Source organism: Herpailurus yagouaroundi, unplaced genomic scaffold (assembly GCF_014898765.1).
Source record: "Herpailurus yagouaroundi ecotype Mexico unplaced genomic scaffold, PumYag 164, whole genome shotgun sequence".
NCBI lineage: Eukaryota > Metazoa > Chordata > Mammalia > Carnivora > Felidae > Herpailurus > Herpailurus yagouaroundi.
The window spans coordinates 441,865-454,237 of record NW_024412405.1 but is presented as its reverse complement, the minus strand read 5'-3'; the positions used below and the strand labels follow the sequence as shown (position 1 = coordinate 454,237).

At 49.7% G+C, this 12,373-nt stretch overlaps 1 long non-coding RNA gene across 1 annotated transcript; it reads left to right on the top strand.

The window, feature by feature from the left end:
• The first annotated feature begins 6 nt into the window (after positions 1-6).
• Positions 7-1,347, top strand: LOC121037668 (uncharacterized). The gene is made up of 2 exons (XR_005793902.1): positions 7-230; positions 462-1,347. It is a non-coding gene; the product is annotated as an uncharacterized LOC121037668 (long non-coding RNA).
• Positions 1,348-12,373: the final 11,026 nt, after the last annotated feature.

The following is a 12,373-nucleotide window of genomic DNA, read 5'->3' as shown; positions in this document are numbered from 1 at the left end:
ACCCCCCCCCCGCATGGTGGGTCACTGTGGTCCTCGTGCCGCGCGGGCTCTAGGCCCGAGTCCTGACCTCAGATTCCCCTGGCCTGCTGTAGTGGGAGAATGAATCGTTGATGCTGGTCGATTCCCTGAGGTCGTGGTTTGAAGGTGGGGTTAATGAGCATTGACACGTTAAAGTCGGGGGAATGAACACTGGTGAGAAAGCTCTTCAAAGGGAATGCACGATTTAATAGGTAAGTCCTCTGCACCTGTGATCTGCAGTTGAGCTGCTCTCCCACCTCAGCCAGCAACGGATGAAAGCAACCTGGACGCCTTGGGCTTGGAAAGAGCATTTACTACATTAATTTTCCTGCTTGTTGTTCTTAAGGAGAACCTGTTTCAAGAACCCGGGTGGGGCAGTAAATTCTTCAGTGTGTATTTACACAGATCCTTAATTAATTAATCGTGCGTCTCTTATTTCCTAGGATTCTGAACCAGGTGGCCCGTGGATGCATTTCAGGAAGTATGCAAACTCCTACACATTGTTTGCAGTGGCTTTCTTCTTTCCTATTTGTGTGTGTTTGGCCAAGAGAGTTTATAGAGTTCATGGGACTCTCAGAGTTGGATCCCAGTAAGAGTGAGTGTCATGGCCTCTTCCGGTCCCTCTGGGAGGGTCCGTGCTGAGTATGGGCTCAGTGCTTCAGGTGACCAGGCGTTAGCATGATCCCAACTGGAAGGAGGCTTTCAGGCCCCCTGACCTGTCAGCCTGGACCTCAAGCCCCTCGCTGCTTTTCCCCGTTTATCCTTTCTGTTGACTTGGTATCACAATAACCCCAACAGCACCCATTATGAAGAGACTTGCTTTTATAAAATGCATTCACACACACTTGCTCACCTGAATAACTGTAGAATACAGGAAGCAAATATAGGGAGTGAGGGAGGGTGTCTGACCCAAGCTAACCCCAAGACCAATGCAGAAACTTTGCTTTAAGGCAGAGAAAGAAAATGGATAAGCAACAGTTTGGATAATGCTTTCTGAAATTGGGGAGAGTCGTCAGGCACTGTGTTATACACCTCGAAGTAACCACGATTAAGTAGCTCATTTTTACAAGGGGCAGGTTAGACCTAGTGCCGTGGACACCTCGTATGGACTGTCAGCCAGGCTGTAGTCAGGGGCTTGTCTTGCCAAGGCCAAGTGGGATGAAAGTGTGGGGGCTAGGGTCAAAGTGCGGGTGTCAGAAACGAGGTGTTGGTGGGGAGAGAAAAATTCTGCATTTCCTTCCACCATCACTTCTGTGGGTGATGATTTCAAGGTGCTGAGGCTGTTCATTTATGAATCTGCTCAATAAATCGATAAATGTGAGTTGAGTACTTGCTGTGTTGTCTTAAAAGGCAGTGTGCTGGGGACGCCTGGGTGGCGTAGTCGGTTAAGCGTCCGACTTTAGCCAGGTCACGATCTTGCGGTCCGTGAGTTCGAGCCCCGCGTCAGGCTCTGGGCTGATGGCTCAGAGCCTGGAGCCTGTTTCCGATTCTGTGTCTCCCTCTCTCTCTGCCCCTCCCCCGTTCATGCTCTGTCTCTCTCTGTCCCAAAAATAAATAAAAAAAAAAATTAAAAAATTAAAAAAAAAAAAAGTTGAAAAAAAAAAAGGCAGTGTGCTGGGCGCTGACCAAACTAGTCATATTGGGTTTTCTTTGTTTTTAAAGCAGGTTTATTGAGGCATAATGGAAATATAATAAGCTACGTAATAAGTTTTGTGGTATCTATGATGAACGTACATACCTGTAAACCCACCACCACATTCCTCTAGAGCATACCCATACTTTGAAAACACTTCCTCATGCCCTTTGGTAATCCCTCCCTCCTGAGTGTCCCTGCCCCACCCTCACTCCATCCCAGGCAAAATCACTGGCCCACTTTGTCACTATAGACTAGTTTGCTCTTTTTGGAATGTTGCATAAAAGGAATCCTACAGAATGTGCTTTTTTGTCTGGCTTCTTTCACTAGGCAAATTCACTTTCAGATTCACCTACATTGTTGCACATAGTTTATTCTTTTTTTATTCCTTTTTGTCCTCCTCCTCCTCCTCCTCCTCCTCCTCCTCCTCCTCCTTCTTCTTCTTCTTCTTCTTCTTCTTCTTCTTCTTCTTCTTCTTCTCACCAGTACTCTGTCATGTGGATATGCCACAGTCTTTTTAGCATTCACCTGTTGATGGACATTGGCTTGTTTCCAGTTACTGGTTATTACCAACAAAGGGACTACGAGCATTCATGTATAAGTTATTGTATGCACATAAGCTTTTGCTTCTCTTGAGGAAATATGTAGGAAATAACGCTGTATGGTAGGTATTTGACTTTTTAAGAAACTCACAAACTTTTTCAAAGTGAATTTCCATTTTATGTTTCCACCAGCAGTATATGAAAGTTTCAAGTTGTTGCGTATCCCACCCACACTTGCTAAGGTTAGTCTTTTTTTTTTTTTTGAGAGAGAGAGAGAGAGAGAGAGAGAGAGAGAGAGAGAGAGAGGACATGCATGTGCACATGGGCATGAGTAGGGGAGGATCAGAGAGAAAGGGAGAGAAAGAGAAGCAGGCTTTGAGCTGTCAAAGCATAGCTGGACACAGGGCTCGATCTCACGACCCTGAGACCATGACCAGAGCCAAAATCAAGTGGGGTGCTCAACCGACTGAGCCACCAAGGTGCCCTAGTCTTCTTAATTTTAGCCATTCTGGTAGGTGTTTGGTGGTATTTCCTTGTGACTTGAATTTGCGTTTTTCTAGGACTATGATGCTGAGCAGATTTTAATGTGCTCTTTGCCATCCAAATATATTCTTTGGTGAAATGTCTGTTTTAATTTTATCATCTTTTTTTCCTTTTACTTGGGCTCTGTACTTTTCCAATTATTTGTTGAGTTTTAAGAGTTCTTTAAATCTTCTGGACACAAGACCTGTATCAGACTGTGATTTGCAAATATTTAGTCCGGTCTGTGACTTGGTTTTTCATTATGTTAAACAATGAAACACTGCTCTTTTCCCTCTTAATTTTGAAGTACAATTTATTATTTATCTTTTAATGAATTCTGCTTTGGAATTATATTTGCCTACTCCGAGGTCACGATATTTTCTTTCAGACGTTTTATAGATTTACATTTTACATTTAGAACTATGACCCACTTTGAATTCATTCCCACATATTTTACATTTCTTTGTTTTATTGTAAATCTTTTTAATTTCAATTTCTGAGTATTTAAATATTTAGTTTTTTGTACATTTATCTTTTATTCTACAACTGTGCTTAACTAAACTACTAGTTTCAATTTTTTTTAATAGATTCGGTAGAATTTTTTACATAGATGGTCATGTTGTCTGTAAATACAGCAAATCTCCTTTCAGAGCTGTGCACTTTTTGCTTCTTTCCTTGACTTACTGACTGTCTAGTGACCTCCACAACAATGTTGGCTGGAAATGGTGACAGTGGATCCCTGTGTTAGTCCTGATCCCAAGTGGAAACAACTCAGTCTTTCACCATTAAGTATAATGGTAGCTACAGGGCTTTCATAGATGCTTTTTATCAAGATGAGGTTCTAGTTTTAATTTTCTGTGAGTTCTTTTCATTAGAAATGGATGTTGGATTCTGTCAAATGTTTTTTCTGCATCTGTTGAGACAATCATTTTTTTTCCTTTTTCCATTCATTAATATGTAATTACCTTGATTGATTTTCAAATGTGGGAAGAACCTCGCCTCATCGTGATGTAGTATTTTGTTAAGAATCTTTGCAACCATGGGGCCCCTGGGTGGCTCAGTCGGTTGGGTGTCCGACTTTGGCTCAGGTCATAATCTCATGGTTCACGAGTTCAAGCCCTGAGTTGGGCTCTGTGCTGACCGCTCAGAGCCTGGAGTCTGCTTCAGATTCTGTGTCTCCCTCTCTCTCTGCCCCTTCCCCACTTCATGCTCTGTCCCTCATTGTCTCAAAAATAAATAAACGTTTAGAAAAATTAAAAAAAGAATCTTTGCAACCACGTTAATGAGGGTATTTTCTTTTCTTGTATTGTCTTTTAAAAAAAATTTTTTTTAACATTTATTTATTTTTGAGAGCGACAGAGACAGAGCATGAGCAGGGGAGGGGCAGAGAGGGAGACACACAACATGAAGCAGGCTCCAGGCTCTAAGCTGTCAGCATAGAGCTCGACACGGGACTTGAACCCATGAACCTTGAGATCATGACCTGAGCCGAAGTCGGACGCTTAACCTACTGAGCCACCGGGTGCCCCTCTTGAATTGCCTTTATCTGGTTTGGCACCCGAGATATGCTGGTCTCATCGAATGAGTTGTTAAGTGCTTCCTTCTACTCAGTATAATGGAAGAGTTGGTATGGAATTTGTGTTATTTTTCCTTTAAATGGCTGACAAATGCTGTCCGTGATGCCATACACACCTGGGATTGTCTTTGTGGGAAGGTTCTCACCTATAAATTCAGTTTCTTTCACAGATATAAATAAGGTCGTTCAGGTTGTTTCTTTGTGAGTAAACTTTCGCAGTCTGTGTCTTTGAGGACATTTGCCTTTTCATCTAAGGTATTGAACATATTGGCAGGAAGTTATTCATAATATTCCTTTTTATTTGTAGGTCTGTAGTGATGACACCTCTCATTCGCTGTATTGATAATTTGTGTCTTCTCTCTTTTTGTCTGAATCCTTCTGGCTAGAGATTCAACGAGTGTTTCTATTTCAAGTAACCAGCTTTTGGTTTAATGATATTTCTCTATTTTTTTTTCTATTTTATCGTTATCCATCTAACTTTTATAATTTTCTTTCTTCTGTTTACACTGCATTTCATTTTCTCTTCTTCATCTAGTTTCTTAGGATAGAAGCTGAGGTCATTGACGAGGTCTTATGTCTTTTTAATACAAACATTCCTTGACTTATGATGCAGTTACATCCTGATAAACCCAGCATAAATCGAGAGTATGGTAAGTTAAAAGTGCATTTAATATACCTAACCTATTGAACATCATAGCTTCGTCTTGCCCTTTGTCTCCTTGTGATGATCAGCTGACCGGAGGGGGTCTCTGCAGGTCTCTGAAGTTCTTTCTCTGCATCGCCCTCTCCTACTTGGGCAGTTGGCTTTGCGTGTGTCCTCCACGCATGGCAACCTCGCCTCTCCCTCTAGGCAGTGACCTTGGCAATCCTAGGGCCACCTCACTTATTTCCTGTCCCCCAGGGTTCACTCCTTTGTTGTCTAATGTCCAGTGTGTTGAAAACTGTTATTTTATATATATGTTTGCTTGCTCAGTTGTTCTAGGTGGGGAGGTAAATCTGGTCTCTGCTGCTGTCTTTTGTCCAGAAGCAGAAACCCCCAGTCACACTTTAATGAAGGTTTTTGGTTTTGTTTTTTTTTTTTAAGAGCATGTTTTGCAACCCACTGGTTTAGTCGGGTTTTTAATTTTGCAAAAGTTAGTGTTCTGTTAACTAGTGGTTTTTAATGATGTGGGTTAGAACAGAGGAAGATATCAGAGTTTTATTGGCTTGAGTTCCTTATTTCTCCAATATCTATTTTTGTGAATGTGGTCTGGGTTGTGATGTAAAATATGTTTATTACTGTGGGTTGTGCTCAGAAAATTTGAAGAACACTACTTACTGTCGTGAATGAAGGTGGTGGGACCTCATTAAGGTGAAAGTCCTTCCATGGGTAAGTCCTCTGGGCTCCTTCCTAGCTTTGCAAGGATGTTCCCAGTTTTAAAATCAAAAGTCCCAGATCCCAGACCCCCTCAGCTGGGGGCTACCGAGATGGTTACTTCCCCCGCTTGGCCCCCTAGGGGAGCACCTTTGCAGCCTGTGACTTACAAGGGGTGTTGTGCCAAACGCCCCCATATAAATGGTTTTGTGGAATGCTGTAGGGATCTTTACGTAGAACAGTGTTTGCTTCCGGTCAAGGGTGCCTACCCTAGCCAGGTTAACTCCTCCTTCATCTGAAAGGAGTTACACTCACCTGAGTGCAAGGCCCTGGTCTTCTTGAGTTTGCAGTGAAGACAGACGGGGAAGTGGGAAGAGGGACCTTGAGCCGGACAGATACATTTACCTCCTCCACTTAGAGCGATTTTCGGCCACTTTTCTCCACCACAAATTTCCTTCTCTGTGGCATGCCCGGCTGGCTCAGTCTGGAGAGCGTGTGACTCGATCTCAGGGTTGTGGGCTCAAGCCCCATGTTGGGTGCAGAGATTACTTTTAAGAAATTTTTCCTCATCTGCAAGCAGCTTAGACTTCCTGACTCTTGGTGCCTAGTGTGACAGGGAAGTGAGATGGTGGGTGGGAGCCCCTCGGCAGGTCCTAACTGACGGCCTGCCTGTGTGCCCTGGCCCTGCTCCGGCCCTGCCGCTGCCACTCCAGACTCCCTCCTGGCCTTAGGAGGGGAGAGAGGAACAACACTCTCTGTTAGCTGTCTGCTGCTACAGGGGCGACTACGGTCCAGGCAAGTGGGCCCAGCTCAGGAGAACTGCTGTATAAGTGGCGTTGACGGGGGAGACTCGGAGCTGAGGACCACCTGGGAAGGGTGTGGGTGCAGCTGGACAGACAGGGGGGTGTCATGCCCAGGACAGCCAGGTGGGATCTCCTCCGTGACTTGCGGGCCCAGGGAGGCCCTGAAAGCAAGCATGACCGAGGTAGCCCGATGCACCTGCATTTGGGACAGAGCACCAGCCCTGTAATGTCATTGCCCAGGGACTGCCCAGAGACTTGTGCATTTCAGTGCTGTGTTCGTCAGGGCTGGTGCTGCACATACAGACGCCCTGCAAACAGGAACGTCCTGGTTTCAGTCACTGGTCGGTTCAGACCTGTGCTGGCCTCAGGGTCTGGCCACACCATGACTGGGCCTTTCGCTCTCCTGCATGCAGTAAACGCTTCCTGTGTGAGCAGCTGGGACAGAGCGCTGCCAGTGCAGGTGACATCCTCACACCAGGGGCTCGGCAGGCGGGCTCAGCCCTACTCCTGACCGTGTGTGTGCACAGCTCCAGCGGGGAATGTGCTGTGGGATTCTCAGCCCTTCAGGGCAGGGCAGGGCTCCAAAAAGGCAAAGCGCCAGGCAGACAAAATGCAACAGATGCCCCTTTTCTAGAAGAAAAGCTTTTTGTGTTGGAGGTGTAGATAAGTGTACATAATATGGAAGGTTACCTTTTAGGGCATCTGGAACTGTAACTATTTCAGAAAACATTTTCCTCTCTGGCTGATAAAACATTTGCTGGGCAAGTCCTGGAGTTGGCTCAGACGTATGTTTTCACAACGGGAAACGCTGCCGTTCCTTTGTGGGGTTTGCTCTGCGCTTCACGGCAGTGACCGCTCCGTGGGATGACCGTTGATGCACGCTTCCTCGGCCTGCCGCCAGCTTCTGATTCCCATCCATTGCCCCACATGACTACGTGTCAAAGAGACATTTTGCAAAGCCTACTAGAAGATGTTCTCTCCTTTCCATTTAGCAGCTCAGATAACTTATTCGCTAAGGAACTGAACACACTTCAAATGGATTTGGGGCGGAAGGAAAGTCACCACAAATAGCAGCCAGAGGCTTCCTTCTGTTTGGGTCCTTCATCAGTGTGGCTGCAGGGAGGGTCCCGGAGGGGCCGGCGTCTGAGGCAGAGCGGGGACAGCCCCGGGAGATGGCGGTAGGACGCAGGGAGGCGGGGAGGGGGCCCGCGTGGCTGCCAGCTTCTCTTCACCGTGTGCTGTCGTGAGAACGGAAACACTGAGTGCAGACGGAGCTCTCGGCCGAGGGCCTGGGCACAGCAGCCCCACCAGCTGTGTCCGCGACCACTGATCTCACCGCTGTCACCGCAGTGGCCTGCTGGGCCCGCTCATTAGCAGTGGTAGCTTTCGGGATTTGGTTACTGTGACAATAAAGGCGAACAATGGTGAAGGTAGCGCAACGCCAGGTTTCCAGAGGGAGCCTCAGTCTCTGGCTCTGAAGGAAACCCTTTTGGAAACATAATGTGCAGGGGCGCCTGGGTGGCTCAGTCGGTTGAGTGTCCGGCTTCGGCTCAGGTCATGATCTCGTGGTTTGTGGGTTCGAGCCCCACGTCAGGCTCTGTGCTGACAGCTCAGAGCCTAGAGCCTGTTTCGGATTCTGTGTCTCCCTCTTTCTCTGCTCCTCCCCTGCTCGTGCTCTGTCTCTCTCTCTCTCTCTCTCTCTCTCTCTCTCTCAAAAATAAACATTAAAAAAAATTAAAAAAAAAAAAAAAAGAAACATAATGTGCAGCTCGGACCCTGCTGTCAGCAGCCCTGGGTTGGACTCCCTCTCACCACTTGGAGGTGATGGAGCTGTGGGCGGGGACATCGGTGCCACGTGGTCCTTCCACCGTCTCTGCATTAAGTAGCACAGTTGTCTGCTCCGGGTCTTTCCTACTTTCCCTTCATGTGTCTCAGTAAGCTTCTCACTTGCCCCACCTTTGTGTGACACCCTCAGCATCAGGCTCCTGCCGTTGCCTCTCTCACCTCCACAGCGGAGGGGACATTTCCTCTGCACGGCATGGCTGTGTCTCTCTCACCTGGGCCCGCTAGGGCCCACAGGCTGGCTGAAGCAGCTGGGAGCTCTGGAGGCCAGGAGGACCCCGTGTGGCCATATGAGGGTTCCCGCCCCAGAGGTGGGGCGCACAGTGTGGCCACGCACCTGCCTGCCTTCTCCCTAGCCAGCAGCCACCAGGGCCACGCTGAGAGCGGGGACGCTCCCCAGGGTCGTGAAACGTCAGGACGGGAAGACCAATCCTCTCTGCCTTCTTCCAGGACGTGGACACTGTGTCTGGGGGTGGACTCCGTGTGCCCCTGCTGGAGTCCTCCTGGGCTGAGGTGCTGGGCAGAGGACGGCTTTGGTCCTCATGAGATGTAAAATGCTGTCATTCTGGGTGTGGGGACAGTGCCAAGAGGGCTCTTTCTGGGTGTAGACAGTGCGAGAGCCGTCATTCTGGGTGTAGACAGCAGGAGAAGCCTCCTTCCAGGTGTAGACAGAACCAGAGAGCCATCATTCCGGGTGTGGGGACAGTGCAAGAGGCCTTCTAGGTGGTGCTCTGAAGGCCAGATGCTCTGCCACAGTGGCTCTTGGACAACGTGACCTGGGGATGCCCCACAGGAGAGTCTAGTCACTGCTAACCCGCATTCACGGCCCCGGGGACATGCTCTGTGCCCTCACGGGCTCCCATCCGCCCACGGGGTGGCTCAGCTGTCAGTGTTAGGGTGCATGACCTGTGACCTGGGCCTCCCAGACTGGACAAACAAGAATGTGAGCGTTCATGCACACACAAACACACACGTACACACACGCATGCATACACGTCTAGACACAACGCACACAAAGCGTGGAACATGTGTGTGTGCACACACGTGAGTGTGCAGACATGTACACATGCACACACATGTGCACACATACAGATGCACACACAAGCATGCACACACATACACAAATGCACACGAGCACGCGTGCGTACAGGCACACGTGTGCACACATGTACACATGCACAAATACACATGTGTGCACACACAGACACACAGATGCACACACAAGCGCGTGCACACATACACAAATGTACATGAGCACACGCGCACACAGGCACACACAGGCACTCATGCAACACACTCACACAGGCACACATGTGCACACACATGCACAAGCACACACGTGTGCACACAGACATACGAGCGCGCACACATACACACACATGCACACTCGCACAGACACGCACACACGCACAAACACGTGTGCACACACAGACACCCACATACACACAGGTGCACACACAAGCACGGGCACACATACACAAATGCACATGTGTGCACTCACACACAGGCACACGTGTGCACATGCACACATGCACAAACACACGTGCACGCAAGACACATACACACAAGTGCGCACACATGCACACACGCGCACACTCACACAGGCATATACAGGTATACACACACGTGCACACAGGCACACATGCACACACATGCACACACTCATGCACACACACGCATCGTGAAACGGTCAACATTGAGGAGCTGGAATTGCCCCACCTCAGGCATCTTGCTGAACCCACTGCTCACAACCCTGCAAGCCTCTTCCGGGCGGGCCCCTCCTGCCCCTGCCCTCCATCCACACCTGGCTTTCGTCCTCTGGTCCCCCTTCCCATTTCACGTGTGCTTTTCTTCCAGGGTCCTGGAAGTTGGGGGGTGGGGTAGGGAGAGGGCAGAAGGAAGGGCGTGTGTGCTGGCAGAGCCCTCATGGAGATGCCCAGAGGTGACCCCAGGGGCTGGAACGTGTGTGGAAGTCATTTCCGCATTGCTATGACTGGGGACAGAGCCAGGGGTGCTGAACCCCCCTCCGCCCTGGCACAGACTGTTCCAGAGAGAGTGTCATGTGTGCGTCTGTGGATGAACTGGGAGAAGAAGCAGGGAGGGAAGGTAGAGGCGTCGTGCTCCCAGCTAGGGCACTGGGACCTTCTCTGGTGATGTGTGGGACCCATTGAGCACTTTGGGAACAGAGGCACCATTGGGACTGCTTTGGTTTGGACGGGACAATCCTTCCAGCCCCAAGCCGCCCAGAACAGAGTTCCCCTGGCCCACATGCAAAACACGGGAATTTACCCTCAGGGAGGAGGCAGAATATCTGGTGGGTGGGGCGGCCTGTGGCAAGTGCTGGACATTGAGGCCTGAGGGTTGTGAAGTTTCCCCAAGATGGGCCAGAGCAGGGCACTTGCAGGCACATCTGGGTTCACAGGCCTGAGAGGGGCCCTCCCGGCGGGAAGCCCTGAGCAGGTGTTTCCAGCACAGTGACCTCTGAATGCAGGGCCTGGGACAAAGCTGTAGGAGGGAAGGACAGGATGGACACACACACAGAGGGGACCACGGTGAGAGCCCACCACGTGCAGACACCCAGTCCTTGGGCCTGCTTGCCGGCCTCTGGCTCGCCTGGGACACACTGTGGTTTCTGCACCTGCTACATTTGTGTGATAAGCATGTTACCGTTACTACAATACCACAGTGTGGCTTACAAGCATCAGCTGGCCCCAGAGGGGGCTACTGCATGAAGAAGGACTGCTCCAGAAGCAGGAAGGGCGCGGCAGAGAGGATGGAGTGGGCTCCCTGGAATGTCCCCTGGGCTGTCCTCCTCTGGGCCCAGGAGAGAAGCTGTGTGCCCATACCGCCTGGGGTATGTGTGACATGTTAGACGTCTCAGGTTAAAAGGCCTCATTCCAGAGGTGACTAGGGTTGTTTTCCTTGTTGGGGAGAATTACTGGACAACTCTTCTGATTGTCCCCGTCTCTTGTGTGTAACAGCCATCAGGATCTTTGAAAGTCACGTAACTTAGTGAATTCATCTAGAAAATGATGCCGGTAAGCACCTTCTTCCGTGAGCTACCTCTGAAGACAGACGCGGTTCATTTATTTTCACAAAAGGAATGAGAAGGTGGTTCAGATTTCTCTGCCCAAAGGGCTGAAGTCAGTTCTGAGCCTCAGCTCAGCATGAGGGCTCCAGGCTCTCTGGGAGAGGGGCCTTCGGAGAGGGCACCTGCGGGTACCCTGGGGGCGCCAGGGCCATGCAGCTGTCAGTCACGGTTTACCCGGTAAACCCATGATCACCCAAGACTTACCGAGTCCCTGAAAGAAACTCTCAAAAGCCTCTTGTTTGGCGAGGGAGGGGAACCCAGTAGGTGGCCGGTGATGGGAAAGGGTGCGGGCACCCGGCAGGATGAAACCGGGCCTGCACTTGCAGCCCTGCCCCCGCAGCGTCTTTGACGCTGGCTCCAAACCACCACATGGTGACGAGCAGGCCGACTCGGAGGGTTAGCCGTGACCTCAGTTGTGCCGGATTCCTTAGCTTATAGGCAGGAAACCTCACTCTCTCTCTTGGTGTCTCCTCCCTTCTTCAAGGACACCATCCTGGGGTGTCATTAGGGTGTCATTAGGGCCCCCCCCCCAGTCACTAGCTCCGGTCAGCACATCACATCTGCAACCACAATTTATCTGTGCCCTGCGCCCCCCTGTGCCTTCCCGCAGGTCGGCAGGACGCAGAGCCGGGAGCGTCCGTGTGTCCCCAAGGCTGGTGGGGCCCAGACTGTACCATCTCTGGACGCTCCTGCTCTGAGCTGCCCTCGGGCCCTGCTTGCTGTGCTGTCTCAGGGGTAGGACAGAGTGTAGTTTTTAAAGTGTCCAAAACTGACTGTCACACAAATACAGAATGAAAAAGATTTATTAACTCATTAAAGAGGGACCAGAAACTTGATATGGCTGTTGGAAGAGTATTTTAGGGAAGTGGGTGCTCACAGGCCTTAAAGAAAGTCGGGGCAAGGGTGCCGGGCCAAATGCGAAACTGGCTGATGGCCTTCAAGGCCATTAAATATATTCAGTACGTATTTACTAACTGATATTTTAATATAGT